This window comes from Staurois parvus, unplaced genomic scaffold (assembly GCF_062004578.1).
Source record: "Staurois parvus isolate SC_StPar_1 unplaced genomic scaffold, SC_StPar_1.0 ptg000057l, whole genome shotgun sequence".
NCBI classification, from domain to species: Eukaryota; Metazoa; Chordata; class Amphibia; order Anura; family Ranidae; genus Staurois; species Staurois parvus.
In genome coordinates this window covers 3,942,768-3,960,045 of record NW_028317853.1, presented here as the reverse complement: position 1 = coordinate 3,960,045, position 17,278 = coordinate 3,942,768, and positions in this window count along the sequence as shown.

The following is a 17,278-nucleotide window of genomic DNA, read 5'->3' as shown; positions in this document are numbered from 1 at the left end:
TACAATTTTGTTTCTGGTGTCCTTCGACAGCTCTTTGGTCTTCACCATAGTGGAGTTTGGAGTGTGACTGTTTGAGGTTGTGGACAGGTGTCTTTTATACTGATAACAAGTTCATACAGGTGCCATTGATACAGGTAATGAGTGCAGGACAGAGGAGCCTCTTAAAGAAGAAGGTACAGGTCTGTGAGAGCCAGAAATCTTGCTTGTTTGTAGGTGACCAAATACTTATTTTCCACCATAATTTGCAAATAAATTCTTTCCAAATCAGCCAATGTGATTGTCTGGATTTTTTTTCTCATTTTGTCTCTCATAGTTGAGGTCCACCTATGATGCCAATTACAGACCTCTCTCATCTTTTTAAGTGGGAGAACTTGCACAATTGGTGGCTGACTAAATACTTTTTTGCCCCACTGTATCTTCACAGAATCAATTGAGGTCTGCGGATGGACCATATCTTCCTCCCATTTGGCCATAAATGAATTGGCCAAACCAGGGGCAAATTTAGCCCCCATTGCTACACCCCTACTTTGAAGATAATATTGGCCACCAAAACAAAAAAATTATGAGTGTTGCAAAATTCCAGAAGATGCATAATGAAATTATTTTGCATTAAAGGGATCTCCATATTTTGATTGAGATAATACAAAACAGCTTAATAACCTAACTGATGAGAGATTATCGTATAGAGTGATGACTAATAAATGGCCTTCTTTAGTTACATAGTTAGCCTGGCTGAAAAAAGACAAAAGTCCATCCAGTTCAACCATAAAAAAAGTTATAATTCTATACCCACAGTTGATCCAGAGGAAGGCAAACAAAACAAGCAAAGCATGATCCAATTTTCTCCTGCTGGGAAAAAAATTCCTTCCTGATCCCCCAAGAGGCAATCGGATATTCCCTGGATCAACTTTACCTATAAATGTTAGTATCCAGTTATATTGTGCGTATCTAAGAAACAATCCAGGCCTTTTTTGAAGCAATCCACTGAGCTGGCCAGAACCAACTCTTGAGAGAGTCTATTCCACATTTTAAATTCAATTTTATTCAAAATGTTGATAGTATGCTTAGTATCCCGCAAATAAGAGGGGTACTAGCAACCAACGGTTTAGGAGAATTATCCACATATTTACCAGCTTGCAAGGTAATAGAGTCAATCCCACTAGAAATGGGATGAATCGGAGGGTGCAAAGCACCCTTATGTAACTTAGGCAAATAGTAGATAACTGGAACTCTCGGAGCAGATGGAACTAAAAAAGATTGTTCCTTCTAGTTAAGAATCCCCTCATCGTAATCTTTTGTAACTAAAGTAACCAATTCTCTTTTAAAATTGGCTGTGGGGTTACTTTTCAGAGTGGTATAGGTGTCAGTATCTCCAAGAAGTCTATACATTTCCTGAAGATAGTCTTCTTTATTTAATACTACAAGGAGAGCAGATGCGCGGGCGGCCGGAGCTGATGCAGTTCTAACCTCTCTGCACTTTCCTTAGGGGGAATAAAGAGCAGCTCCCGACCCCGTTCCTCCTTGCCTCCTACCAGGTCAGCTTGCGGAGGAGGTGGGGGACCTCTTATGCCCACGTGACCGGCTAGGAGATTTGCTCCCATGTTGCCATGATAAAGAAGGGGGGGGGGTTGCGGCAAGATGGCGGCCGGCACATGCTCCCGGAGCTCTTCAGCAAACAGAGACAGCACAGCTTCCACCACAGTGGGTCCAGCTCTTCTCCTCCAGTCCTGGGATGCACAGTGACGGCTCCCAAGCTCACGTGAGTCTTCACTCCGCTCCCTCTGGGTCTTTTTCTAGCCCTGCCAGGTCTCCCCCTCAGGCTGCGGCCCTGTCACCAGGCCACGACTCCTAGGCCTCCTCCCAACTAGACAGGGAAAAGGCTGACATATTTACTAGCCAGCTTAGGAATCAGCTCCTGAAGGCCCAATGGATTCTCTTATTTATCCATCTGTGCCCTCACACTACTCAAGGGACTCCGTTCTTATTGCTTGTTTTGCTGATTTACTTCAGAGGGAATTGGAAAAAGCTACCACTCAATTAGCCTCTGACTTAAAACAGGATTTTAGGGAGATCAGAAACCGCCTGGAGAACATTGAAAATAAAGTTGATGATACAGTTCACAGAGTGTCGCAGAATTCTAACAGGATTGCCGACCTACAAGATCGCCTAGATAAAGCTTATACGAAAATAGATGATTTTGAGAACTACGCCTGCTGGTACAATTTCCGGATTAGAGGCCTACCAGAAACAGTCAAAGATATTGCTTCATTCGCCGACTCCCTTACTGTCTGCAGTGTCAGATACTGATGAAATCCACATGGGGATAGACCGCATCCATAGAGCTCGGGTCCCCTTAAAACCAGATGGGCCCCCTCGGGATGTAATCGTTAAACCCCATATTTTCAGAATTAAAGAGGCAGTGATGCGATTAGCCAGGGAACATCCAGACTTGAAAATCAATGGGTACAAGATTAAAGTCTTTGCAGACATTTCTCAAGCTACTATCCAAAAGCAGAGGGCATTCAAACCGTTGCTTTCACCTTTAACTACTTCAATACCGGGCACTTTTACCCCCTTCCTGCCCAGGCCAATTTTCAGGTTCAGCGATCTCAAACTTTGAATGACAATTGCGCCGTCATGCAACACTGTACCCAAACTAAATTTTTATAATTTTGTTCACACAAATAGAGCTTTCTTTCTTTTATTTAATCACCACTGGGGTTTTTATTTTTTGCTAAATAAACAAAAAAGACAGAAAACTTTGAAAAAAAAACAAAACACGTTTTTCTTTGTTTCTGTTATAAACGTTTGCAAATAAATAATTGTTCTTCATAAATTTAGGCCAAGATGTATTCTGCTACATTTCTTTGGTGAAAATAACCCAAATCAGTTGTGACGGAAGCGTAGGCAGGACAGAACACACAAAGAAGATGGTAAACACACAAAGCTTTATTGAAGTATGGAAGGCACTCAATCAGGGTAGGAAGGTAGCGTCCAGGTACCCAAAAAGGGGAAGAGAGGGGAGGAGCCAAAAACAATTGTAATCCGGCCCACGATAGGGCAATCTAGGTAGCAATGGCCCAAGCACTAGGGGGCAGTCCAGGTAGCTACAATACTCCAGACACGTAATGGGCCGTCCGAGCAAGTATTAATCCCGGCTCGCAATAGGGGCAGTTCAGGCAGCACTGATCCGGGCACTCAGTGGGGCAGTTCAGAGGGTTTTTTTTATCCAGTTATCCTCAAGACTTAATCGATCTTGTGAAGAGTTGACTTCTGCCAAAACTAAAGAATATGAGGCTTTATTAGCCCAACACAAAATTGCCCCATCCCCAGATTTATTACAGGAGTGATGGGAAAATCAGGGACAAGATATCTACTTTCTTTTTTATTCAAGAACCCTTCATTTTTACCTATGGTGATTAGTTTCTTTAACTTACTTTTATATTTGCTTGTTAGATTCCCTTTTAAAACCTCATAAGTTTCTTGATCATTTAATAACCTCTCAAGTTCTTCATAGTAATCCTTCTTATTCAAGATAACGACCCCTCCTCCTTTATCTGCTGGTCTTATCACAATCTCCTTATTTTCTTCCAAAAGTTCTATACCCTGATTAATGTTTCTGAATCCATGGGGGTTTTCCCCCTGATGAAGCCACGTGACCCGGTGGCGCAACGTATAGGGGAGGGGCTCTAACATCACGACGCTCAAGGAGACAGGCAATACACATCAAGTACACAGTATTGAATGCTAACACACACCGTGGATTCATTTTAAGGCAATTTTATCAGCTATTACATGTGAGTGCACTACTATATGTTTAATACATGTTTTAAAAGAAGATAAGGCACTATGTTATTATTACTCTTTATGGCATATATACCTATGGAGGAAGAGGCTTAAGGAAGTGAGGGGATCCCCAACTTTGAAGAGTGACAATCCCATCCAGTCCTAAGTACAATTTAAAGGGACACAAGCCATATATGACCTCACTTAACGGTTTAGTCATATTTACCAGGTGAGAGCACAGCCGGTGAAGGTGCACATATGGTTGTTACAACTACGTAATAGTGGTGAATTGAACACAAATCATTTTTTCTGCATCACCAGAAAGAGTGTGAAGCCACAGATTGAATATGGACACTTAGTCTTGGAAAAATTATACTGTATTTGGATACAAAATAATTTTTTGGATATTAATTTTGTTTTTGGAACTATTTATTCACTTGTCAGTGGAGCACGACACTATCATTTTATTTCTGATTTGTTATAACACATTAGTATGGGTATGTGTGACATGTAGGCGATCTACTGTTACAATTTAATTGTTAAATTATTTCAGAAAACTTATTGGTTAACCGCTTAAGAACCGCCCTATAGCAGATATACTGCTACAGGGCGGCACCTGTGCACAGAATCACGTATATATACGTGATTTTGCATTTCCGGGTAGGGGGGGTGCGTGCGAGCCCCGCGCACACCCTACCTGTGCAGACATTCGCGGCCAGGGATGTCAATCACCAGGTCCCAGGTGGTACTTACCTGACAGCGCCCAGTGATTATCAAGCATCTCCAACGGGGAGGAAGATTGTTATGTTTACAAGCAATCTTCCTCCCTGTCAGCTCGAGCACACTGCTCGAGATGGCTGTGTATAGTACAGCCATCCCGATCAGTGTGCTTACAGTGAAGAACACCCCCCTCCCATTCCCTAGTAAAACACTCCCAGCACACAGTTAACCCTTTGATTGCCCCTCACATTAACCCCTTCCTGTCCAGTGCCATTAGTACAGAGTCTGTGCTTTTTTTAAGCACAGATCACTGTATTGGTGTCACTGGGGTGTAAGTGACACCAAGTTAGTTACCCCCCCAGTGTAAGAATGTCTGCCGCAGTCCCGCTAAAAGTCGCTGATCGCCGCCATTACTAGTAGAAAAAAAAATCCCATGATCTATACCGCCATTTTACGCTATAACTTTCACGTAAACCAATTAATGTACACGGATTGGGATTTTTTTTAGCAAAGACATGGAGCAGAATACATTTTGGCCTAAATTTATGATGAAATTTGATTTTTTAAATTTTTTTACTGGACATGTTTGATAGCAAAAAGTCCAAAATATGTTTTTTTTCTCAAAATTGTCTGTCTTATTTTTTGCTTATAGCGAAAAAAATAAAAACGCACAGGCAATCAAATACCATCGAAAGAAAGCTCAATTCATGGGGAAAAAAGGACATAAGTTTAATTTGAGTGCAGCGTTGCATGACCGCGCAATTGTCAGTTAAAGTAACACAGTGCCATAATGCAAAAACTGGTCTGGTCATGAAGGGAGGTAAATCCTCAGTAGGGCAAGTGGTTAATATAATACTTTCTGGCACCATAGTAGCTCGCAAGATCCCACATATTTTTAGATTAAAAATGCCCACTTCAACTACAGCCTTCTTCTTTTGATACCTTGCTCACCTCCCCCCTCTGGAGCCCCTCTGTTTTCTTTATTTCTTTTCTGGGCACCATGTGGTACCTGAAAATCCCCTGGTCTATTAAAAGAGGCTCCCTTAGGATCATCTTGATGGTATTCATTACCACGCCCTATTGGGCGCCATCCTGAATTTTGGTAAGAAGAATTGAAGTTTCCATTCCAAGAAAAATGGGGATTAGAGCGAAATTCCCTGCTATGACCAGAATTACCACCAGTATGAGGTTTGCCATATACTGATCTAATAGTTCTATTGGGATTATCCCTATAAGAACGATCATAAAAGGGAGTTCTTTGTCCATAATAATCAGATCTCTCTGGAGGACCCCTGAAGGGAACCTCTATATGGGCTGGAATATCTTACTTCATCCAACTGTTGCAATGGGAGAAATCTATTCTGAAGGGGAACATCATTCCTCTTAGGGGGATAGTTGATCCTATCATGCCCTCCTTTATGACTAAAGGGAGACTGTCCCCCACGGGCATGCTTCACTGTTGTTGTGGAAGAGAAGGTGGACAACCATTATAAGATTAACCAAAGGTACCATGTGTTCCATTCCCATTACTAGATATCATAGCCTCCCCATCAGGGGGTATAGGTATAGTACCACTCTCCAAATCTACTTTCCAGTTAAAGACAATACCTGTTTTATAGTCCGAACACGCCTATTGTATTTACGTTTTTTTTAAATTTCTTTGATCTTGTTCTTCCTTATCCAGAACCCATTTAAGGTTATCCGAATGCGTAGTATATTCCTTTTCCTGTTTAAAAGGGGAAAACTTTTCTCTAAGATCACTGATCTCTTTATCTAATGACTTTAAGTTCTTCTGTTTTTTTAGTTATTAAAAAATGAAGAAAACTAAAACCTGCCTCATTAAAATACTTGAACCAATCATTTAATTCAGTCTTGCCTTTCTGGGGATTGACCTCCCACCTCAAACTCCGTGGAACCATGTTCTCTGAAACATACTTCTCTAAACATCCCACCATGTGTGACTCTCCGAAACCATGAGATTCTTAAATCTCAAAAAAATCCCTCCATATTGGTGTCATCAATATGAGTGACATTGAATACACCCTCTGTTCCCTGGGGGATCTATATTTGAACACGTCCTCCTTCTTTTGGTGGAATGTTGGTGAGCAAAGCCTGGAGGAGCTTTATCTTGATTGCCTGTTATACAAGATTGTTATGTGAGTTTTATACCTTCCTTTTAATAAATAGTATATCGGATTTACTCTATTGGAGTCCTCTCTTCTCTCCTTTATATGAGCGTTATGTCACTATTACCTGTTCATGGGTGAAGAGTTGAAGTTGAAGTCTCTCATCTGTTGATGATCGGTTGGTGGCTGTAGTTTCAGTCTTTCAAAGCTTTTGCTAACTTCTCTTATGAGGGTCACAGGGCTTCTGGCAAGCTTTTTTATTGACCCGTGTTCTGCATGTGGTGATTTCATTTACACAACATTGGGGAAGAGGATCATTTTTTTTCTCATTATTTCATGCATTGGGTGCCAGCTATTCACATTCTATGGACTTTTTATGATTTGTGTTTAGTGTTTTTTTAATATTTGCATACATTTTTAGTGCTGCACAACTTTTGTTATAAATCTGTTGTAGGTGCCTACATTATATCTTTTAGGTGATGGATTCCTTTTACAGCCAGTATTATATCGACCACTCCATCCATTCCCCCAAGGGAGACAACCCCCTATTCCTATTCCTATTCCTTGATGGAGTAAAAACTCTTTGGGGATAATAGGGACTGCCATCCCCTTGCTTATACGTTTTCATCTTTTTAGCTTTCTGATCTGATTCTTTCTTTATCAAAACAGTTTTTAAACTTTCTGACTGAATATTATATTCCGGATCATTTTATAGGGAATTAATTCATTTTTGATAACACCAAATTTCCTCATCCAACCTATCAAGTTTATGTTGTTTCTTTGTGACTAAGAAAGCCAATTCCTGCTTCATTGAAGAACTTGAACCAATCCTCCAGTTCATTGTCCTCCTTTTGAGGATTGACTTCCCATCGTAAACTTCTGGGGACCATATATTGGTTTGGTATATTGATACATATTATCTGCTGCTGGATATGTACAGGAAGGTTTTAATCATTATTCTTGAATTTTGGTAATATGGATGTATTTGAGTATAGGACACAACACAAATGTGACACTTATGGGGACGGATGAACAGAAGGAAGAACGGGCAGGGTATTTTTTAAGGCTTAAAAACCTCATGGGAACAGAAATACACACCAGATGGGATATTTGGATAAATATATTAGGGACAAAATGGTCCACAGAAGTTTACAATGTGAAGTCAATCCTTAAAAGGAGGACAATGAACTGGAGGATTGGTTCAAGTTTTTCAATGAAGCAGAGATTGGTTTCCTTAGTTTTTTAGTCACAAAAAAACAACTAAACTTCATAGGTTGGATGAGGAAATTGGTATTATCAAAAACAAATTAATTCCCTATAAAAATGATCCGGAATATAATATTCAGTCAGAAAGGTATAAACTGTTTTGATAAAGGAAGAATCAGATCAGAAATCTAAAAAGAGGAAAAGGTATAATAGAGATCTAAAAGATTATAAGGATAATATTGTTTGTAAATGGCAACTGGAACAACTCAACAGTGGCAATAGTAATGACCAACCAATGCCCCGAGTTGGGACGAATAGTGGAAGAGACACATTTGCGGTCCCCACTCCACATATAAGAGGTTGGGACAGGGATAGAGGGGTTTACCAACCATCCCCTAGGGACTATGACCACAATAGGAAAACTCATCAACCATCACTTAGAGGTAATCAACCGAATGGTAAGAGTAAATGTGTAAAAAATTACTGTACTCAACATCCCCCAAATAAGCAAGGGAAAGATGTTCCCTTTTATCCCCAAAGAGTTTTTTCTCCAACAAGAGAGAGGGATTGGGGTCGTCTCCCTTGGGGGAATGGATGGAGTGACAAATATAATACTGGCTATAAAAGAAATCCATCACCTGAAAGATATAATGTAAGCACCTACAACAGATTTGCTCCCCTAGCTAGGGATGAAAGTGATACAGAACAAAGGGTCATCAGGGATCATCCTTTAACTTCCTCCTATGACCATAGATATAGAGGGAACCCTAACCTTTGGAATGGATATGACCATCAGGGATTCAAAAGAAGTTTAGCCACAAGAGAGGGACCAGAGGCGGGGAGGCGTTTACACTCCAAAAAGAAGACGAGTTTAGATGGGAATGGTAGTTTTAATCTTTGCAATAGGGCTTTAACTAGAGAAGAGGAGACAATTCTTAATAAGGGTATCAAGTTTGCACCACCCCGTAATTTATGTAACTTTCAAACATTTATTGATGTACAGAAGTATGTACGGAAGCTTAATATCAAAAGGTATCTCATTATTAACCCAGTTAGAAATCAGTCAACAAAAAAAGAATTCAAAAGGTTGGTTGATAAGGGTTTCATAAATGGTATCTTAAACAAAAATGAGCAGAAATTGATTTGGGATGGGGACAATGATTCTTTGGTTTCCTTTTTGAATTTTTCAAATGATAATCAGAGAAGAATAGTCCTCAGTTATGAGGCTAGTCCTAGCCTAGTGCACTTTTTAGATTTAACAATTTCAATAGTGGATGGTTTTATTACCACATCTACGCATTTTAAGAAAACAGACATAAATGGATATATCCCACTGGATTCCAGCCACCATCCTTCATGGCTATCTGTGGTACCAAAGAGACAATTTTCGCATCTCAGACGTAACTGCACACATAAAGATGACTACATGAAGGAAGCCTTATTACTTAATTCAAGATTTTTGGAAAAAGGGTATAGGGCAAAGGATCTTGATAAATTAAGTCACGAGGTAGGATGTCCAAATCGTGAACAACTTATTGCAGATAAGGAGCTGGCCTCTAGTAGTCCTGATCAATTTGGTTTGGCCTTTTTTACTACTTTTTCATGCCAACATTATGTTATTAAAAACATTATTATAAAATACTGGCTGGTTCTGAAGAACGATGGTGTTTTGGACTCAATTTTACCTGAGCAACCCATGGTAATATTTAGAGGGCCCAGAACTGTGAGAAATAAACTGGCGCCGAACATGTTGGATCTACCAACCAAGCCTACATTCTTTGCTAACATGGATGGCTATCATCTATGTGGGAAATGTAAGGCAGGCCTTCAGAGGGAGAAGAATGATCAATTTTATGTCTGCTCAAACTGGTAAAACATATGAAATATGAAATGTGGTATACATGTCGAGGTGCCCATGTAGTTTAGAATATGTGGGGCGTACCACGAAGGCCCTACATATTCGTCTGGGTGACACATTGTCAATATCAATAAGGGCTACAAAGCACATAGTATGTGTAAGCATTATGCTTTGAAGCACAGTAACAGTCCTACTGGCACTATAAAAATACATACCTAACTGGAGAGGCAATAATGCCAAGAGAAGCATTTCTAGAGCAGAGACCAGCTGGATTTATCGGACTAAAACTTATACCCCTTTGAGTTTAAATATAGACTGGGATATCAATTGCTTTATTAACATCAGCTAACTACTGTTTTTATCTCCAGTTTACCTTTGTGTAAATGGTACATATTCCCCTTTTTTGGTAATATGTTTTGTAGTCTTTGATTTTGGTATATACTTTGTACATTTATTAAGTATTATCTGTGTATAGATAATCTCTCTTTTCTCTTTTTTATCATAAAGGCCAAGGAGGATTGCTTCTAAATTTTTTTTTCTAATTAAAAGGTATTTTTTATGATGTTTAACAAATTTTTAAGGTTTAATCAGTACTACATTTTTATTACTGATTTAGTCATTATTGCTAGTTTGTTTACATATTGTATCGTAAGATAGCACTGTGGTACATGTATGTGTCGATTGCTTAGGTGGGATCATTTACTAGTTCTATAATGGCTTCAGTTTGGTTTTTCACCACGAGTTGGCACTGTGGAAAACTTATGACCTGTGGGGAATTAGCTACGAAGGCTCGTGCATTAGGCTTCAGGTGTTTGGGTACTTCTCCCCTGATGTCCATTACCCTCTGGCAGCAATTCTGTCTGGGCCATTTCCTCTATATATGAGCGTGGTACATCTTGGTGCCCCTGATGACATCACGTATGATGAAACGCGTAGGGTGGAGCCATGCTACAATGCATGAGCAACTGACTGACGGCTATCTTGGATGCTTGAAAGAATTCCCTTTGGGATTTTTTCATGCTGACTTTATCTGTTGTCATGTAAATGCATGTTTATTTAATAAACTTCTCAGTATTGGAGGTTTTACACTATGCGGAGTATCTCTTTATTGCATGTGTTCCAATCCTATTAATTCAGATTGGATGGTCTAGAGCCATTGTCAAGAAAAGAGGTAGTTTTTAGATTATTGTCTGTTAATATTTTGGGCTTTCCTTGGAGGATGATGACCACTCAATGCCCATTATACCATCAACATTATCTTAAAGAACGCTGACTGACCACTCTTACTAGGGGGTCATAAGCCTTCCGCTTAGCCTTGTATGGGAGTGGATGGTTTCACTTTGGCTATCTCAGGAAGTTTCATGATTCCATCACGGCATGTGTGACTGATTAAATTTGATTTTCACTATCACTTTATTTTATGGACACTGTATGTTCACATAATTTTCACATATTATGGAATTATAATTTGTTGATTGTATAATTTTATTTATTGATTTGAGCGCTGCACTTTTTGTTGTACATGTTATATGAAAGTCCTGGTATTAGGGTATAGTGTTTAGCTGCTATTTTGTAGTTTTCACTCCTTTTTATGAGCACAGATTTTGAGATATTTTAGTTTCTAAGCTGAGCATTTCCTCCCTATCACATCTGAGCAACCCATGTAACTATATAGTCACACATGTGGGTGTATACAGAGTGGTAAATGGCAGCCCACTCTCTCTGTCCTCCTCCATGCCCACTAACCAGTTAACCACAATGGGGCAGGATATTACACATAGATTAATGGTTGCTTCACCCACCTCTAAGACACAGGCTGGAGGGGTTTGACACTGCCTGTGACTGGCACAAATCTGCTTACACCATGTTATTTCCACAAAATTATAAAGATTTGATTTGAAATATACTGTATATTTGTATGACAATTTTAACCACTTGCCCTCCAAAGGACTTACCTCCCTTCCTGCTCAGGACATTTTTCGTGACACAGCGCTGCATTACTGTAACTGACCATTGCGTGGACATGCAACACTGCACCCAAATGAAATGTATGTCCTTTTTTTCCCACAAATGGAGTTTTCTTTCGGCGGTATTTGATCACCTGTGCTTTTTTTCTTTTTTGCGCTATAAACAAAAAAAGACCAACAATTTTGAGAAAAAAAACAATATTTTTGACTTTTTGCTATTAAACATATCCAGCAAAAAATTTAGGCCAAAATGTATTCTGCTACATGTCTTTACTAAAAAAGATCCCAATACGTGTAAATTAAGTGGTTTATGTGAAAGTTATAGCGTCTACAAATGGCGGTATATATACTCAAATGTTTTTGTTCTTATACTAGTAATGGTGGCGATCAGCGACTTATAGCAGGACTGTGAGACTGCAGCGGCCATACTGATACTGGGGGGAACTGACTAACTGTCACTGACATCCCAATGACGCTAATACAGTGATTAGTGCTAATATAAACCACTGACACTGTACTAATGTCACTGGGCAGGAAGGGGTTAACATCTGGGGTGATCAAAGGGTTAACTGTGTGCTGTTTTACATAATGTGCTGTGTGTGTTTTACTAGGGATACATGCTGCTGTGTATTTCTCTGCTGTGTACAGAAATACACAGCAGCATGTCCTTGCTGGCAGGAGAGAGACCCGTGTTGTTTACACACAGGTCTCTCCTCTATCAGTGATACTTAGCGATCGCTTGGTGCCGATGGGGAATCAACGGCCGGGACCCGGTGATCGACAGCTTAAGCTGCCAATGGTGCACCCCCTACCTGGAAAAGCAAAATCACACATATATATATATGTGTGTGTGTGTGTGATTTTGTGCAGCCCTGCCGCCCTGTAGCAGTATTTCTGCTATAGGGTGGCGGGAAAGCGGTTAAACAGTCTATTGATATTATTTATTTACATTCCGCATTTCAAAGACTGTTTTTTTATTTTGAACATGTGACCAGCAACAGAGGACTAGAAGCTCCTCCTGCTTATGTTTCCCTACAGACAGGCTGGGAAACAGCTGGGTCATGTGACAACTGTATATAGATTAGGAAAAAGTTACTGAGATGTTTTTTAAATTAAAAAATTTACAGTACCATCATCCACATACAGAAATAGAAGGGACAATGTAAATGAAACAGTGTGCTGTTAGCATCAATTTAACCCTTTTTAAGGTCTGATGTCCTGGTACAGAACCTGAAAATCCATTGATACTAACAACATACAAAATAACATATGTTTCCTTTGTAAATTCTATTTTTATCTGTCTTAACTTGGATCTTTCATCTCCTGGAGACTTCCTGTGTATAACTGTTTGTATTATTTTAGATTAACATCGTTCCAAACCTCACGATGAATATTTCCTTCAAATCTTTATCTCCTGGATGGGGTTCTCGTTCTGGCATATAATGTATAAGCCATCTATGTATATTTTACTGTGCCTGTAATGTATTATATAATAGGACATGTTTTAATGAAAGACGAAGAGAAGCTGATATACAAATATAAAGTCTGGAAGGGATTCATAGTGTGAATATTCTCTCCACAGCCCTCGCTTCTATTAATAGGCTGTGCAGCGCACTAGCGAGAGAATGTCCGAAGGGCACACCATGTCCTGCCTCAAGAGCTCAGGAGATGCATTTCATGGCAGGAAACTCTTGAGGCATAGCAAAGAAAGCCTTGTGTGTCCAACTGTGCAGTCAGGCTTCCGCAGAACAGATGGAGCTACTGTACAGCAGGCAGGGGAGAAGTGCTCTTACAATGAGTGTACAGGAAAGGCAGCTTGTGTATGTGAGTATAAAGGCTTATAGGACCTTTAAAGACTGAACAAAGGTGTTATCGGTGTGTCATTGTTCTTCTCAGACATCTAAAAAAGTACTCTAATTATATATTTTCTTTTCAGTTTGGATAGCATTGAAACCTTTTTCAGACTTGTTTGTATCTGTGTTCTTTCACTGTTTGTCATAATCACTGGAACAGGAAGTTAGGAGAAATTTCCCGCCCTAAAAACAATAAAACCTTGACAAAGGTTCCAACCCCACTCTGCTGTTAAAATGTTTTTGTTGCTGTTGATCTCCTTAGTGGAGATTTTATTTATTTATTTATTTCAGGTGCTTGTATAGTGCCGTCAATTTACGCAGCACTTTACATATATATATATATATATATATTAGTACATTCACATCAGTCCCTAACCCTCAAGGGGCATACAATCTAAGGTCCCTAACTTACATTCATACATATACATACTAGGGCCAATTTAGACAGGAGCTAATTAACCTACCAGCATGTCTTTGGAGTATAGGAGGAAACTGGAGTACCCAAAGGAAACCCACACAGGCACAGGGAGAACATGCAAACTCCAGGCAGGTGGTGATGTAGTTGGGATTCGAACCAGCTACCCTAGTACTGCCAGGTGGAAGTGCTAACCATTTAGCCACTGTGCTGAGATATCTCCATTCACATGTTGTGGCGCAACCAGGAACACTTTCCAGTTGTGAAATGGATAGCTTTTAACTATTTCCAATTCTAAACTCTGAGGGAGGGTATGGAAGTACTTGCCTTACTATATAAGCGTACCTGCACATTATGACCGACCTGCCTACTAGATTGCTCTCTTCCAGTGATGACCAATAATTACTGCATCTTCTTGGCCTCTTCTTTCGGACTGGCATCTTATTTTATTGGGTAATCAGTAATGATAAATGTCCTGCACATGCGCTCAGGAATCACAATTTTCTGACAATGGCTCCATTCTCAGCATCTTACAGATGTGAAGAATAAATACAGAATGTAGACTGTTCAGAGCATGTGCCATAAGCAATGTACACTAAAAAATTGCCAGAAAAATGAAGGAGACTGTTCTGACTGCTTGGTCCCCGGTTCTATGCGCTAATAGGTACACAGCAGCCAGGCAGGTGGTATTTTCCAATCACAGGGACTGATGTGAATGCACAATATATATGTAATATACTGTATATTTGTGAAAATACAGGTATTTACATAATTTGCTGCAAAATAAACTCCCAATCACTTCAGACATAATACAATGCACATGCAAATCACAATGGTCTAATCCCATGTTAGAACATACAGTACTCAGCATAAATGAGTACACCCCTTTTGAAAAGTAAGATTTTAATCAATATCTCAATGAACACAAGAACAATTTCCAAAATTTTAACAAAACTGAGTTTTATATGATATTTGTTTCGCTCATTACATGTAAGTTTATTAATATAACTTATATTACAAAATCTTTAGTTTTACTCAAATTAGCTGATGCAAAAATGAATACACCCACAACAAAAACTACTACATCTTGTATTTTGTATGACCTCTATGATTTTTAAGGACAGCACCAAGTCTTTTAGGCCTGGAATGAACAAGTTGGCGACATATTGCCACATCTATCTTTTTCCATTCTTCAAGAATGACCTCTTTTAGAGCCTGGATGCTGGATGGAGAGTGATGCTCAACTTGTCTCTTCAGAATTCCCCATAGGTGTTCGATTGGGTTCAGATCAGGAGACATACTTGGCGACTGAATCACTTTCAGCCTGCTCTTCTGCAGAAATGCAACAGTGGCCTTAGATGTGTGTTTTGGATCATTGTAATGCTGGAAAAGTGCACAATGACCAAGGGCACAGAGTTATGGTATCATCTTCTCTTTCAATATAGAGCAGTACATCTGTGAATTAAATAGAACAAAACAGCTGTAAAGAATAGACTGTGCATAGTCGGTAATATTAATTGCAGAGTAACATGAAAATAGAGTTAATTGCAAAAATACTTTATTTTGCGTGATCAAAAAGATCCTTGGAAGAACATTGCTCTAACAGAGTAAACATACAATGAACAGTCAAAAAACAATAACAATAGGTGCACTAAAAGAATTTGTCTGTTCTGTGATCGTAGCTGGTACATGATATTATGCATCTAACTGGCTAGGAAACCAAGATATTTCACATGCATAGCTGTAAATGCAAAAATTGGAAAATCATCAATCATCACTAATGAGACAAATAATCTGTTAAAATCCAAATGGATGGGACTTGGTATGTAATAATTGAGTGTGAATAGGTACACATTGAGATTGATTAGTGAAATCACCATATATTTGGTACCATATCCATTGGTCGGCAGCATATGTATCCAGGAGATGGAGAAACCAACATAGAAACGGTGAGTATAATAAAACAAGGGAACAACATAGGAAAGACACAATGAGTAGGTATGGTAACCCAAAATACCCCCAAAATAGCAGTAAAAAACATGGGTCAGACAAGAAGCCACAAGAACTGTTACCCAAAATATAACACACCAAAGTGAAAATGATTTAAAAGTGATTAACTTATCTAAATTCCATCTTCACTCAAAACACTATAAATTATTACAAAAAGGGCTCTCCTTTCCCCCCCTCTAATAGAATGGGCTTTTTTGAAGAGTTTAAAGATCTAAATTTTGTTTTTGTGCAAAATTTTGCTTAGAACAGAATTTTATCAAAATAAACCTACTCAAGATCGAGCACAGATGACTGAAATTGAAAGTCAAGCGTTAAAAGACTTAATAAGCCTCCTAGAGGAGGGGGAAATTGAGGAAGAAAATGAGGAGGTAATATCATCCTCCAAATGGAAAAGAATTTCTAGATTAAAAACAACTTCTAAAAGGATGCCCAATATAAGTGTGAATAAAAGGCTTAGTCTTTTTCTTGATCTGGTACATTGTGATTTATTGAAAATTAATTGGGAAAAAAATTGTCCTGAAAACTTGACTAAAGAAAAAAGAATCGCTCTTGATGAACTGCGAATTGCCTAGGACATAGTCATCAAAAGAAGTGATAAAGATGGCAACGTGGTCCTGATGGATAGTACGAACTACAAATATGCAATTAAAAGGCAATTAAGCGATTCCAATACCTATGTCAAGTTATCAGAAAATCCCTTTTCAAAAATTGTGAATGCTCTAAACCGTAAGCTAATTTAGGCATTTTAGGTAAATTTGCTGACTAAACAGAAATATGATCTACTGAAAATAGATATATTCAATATTCCTATTTTTAATGTGATCTCCAAGATTCATAAGGATCCAGTGAAACCACTAGGAAAACCTATAGTGTCAGCAGTCTATGGTCCATTGGAAAAAATAGGTAAATATCTTGATGATTTGATCAAGGACATGGTCACTGCCCTACAATCCTATGTAAACGATACTAGAGATATTCTATCCAAACTAGAGGATATTCAAGTTCCAGCAGGAACCCTCTTGGTAGAAATTGATGTAGAATCCTTATATACGTCAATTCTGCATAATTGGGGTTTTAAGGCAGTGGCACATTTCCTTGGACTACATTACCCAGATATGGGAGCCCACAATAAATTTATTTTGGATCTCCTTGAATTTATGCTTTCCCACAATTGTTTTCAATTTTTAGGAGCCAATTACCAACAAATCTGTAGCACTTCGATGGGAGCCCCATGAGCCCCAGCATAAGCCTTCACTTGGGCTTTTGGGAGATAGAGATGGTGTATGGTTCCTCGATGTACCTTGACCCTGTGTTACAAGGGCTAAGTTACATCGATG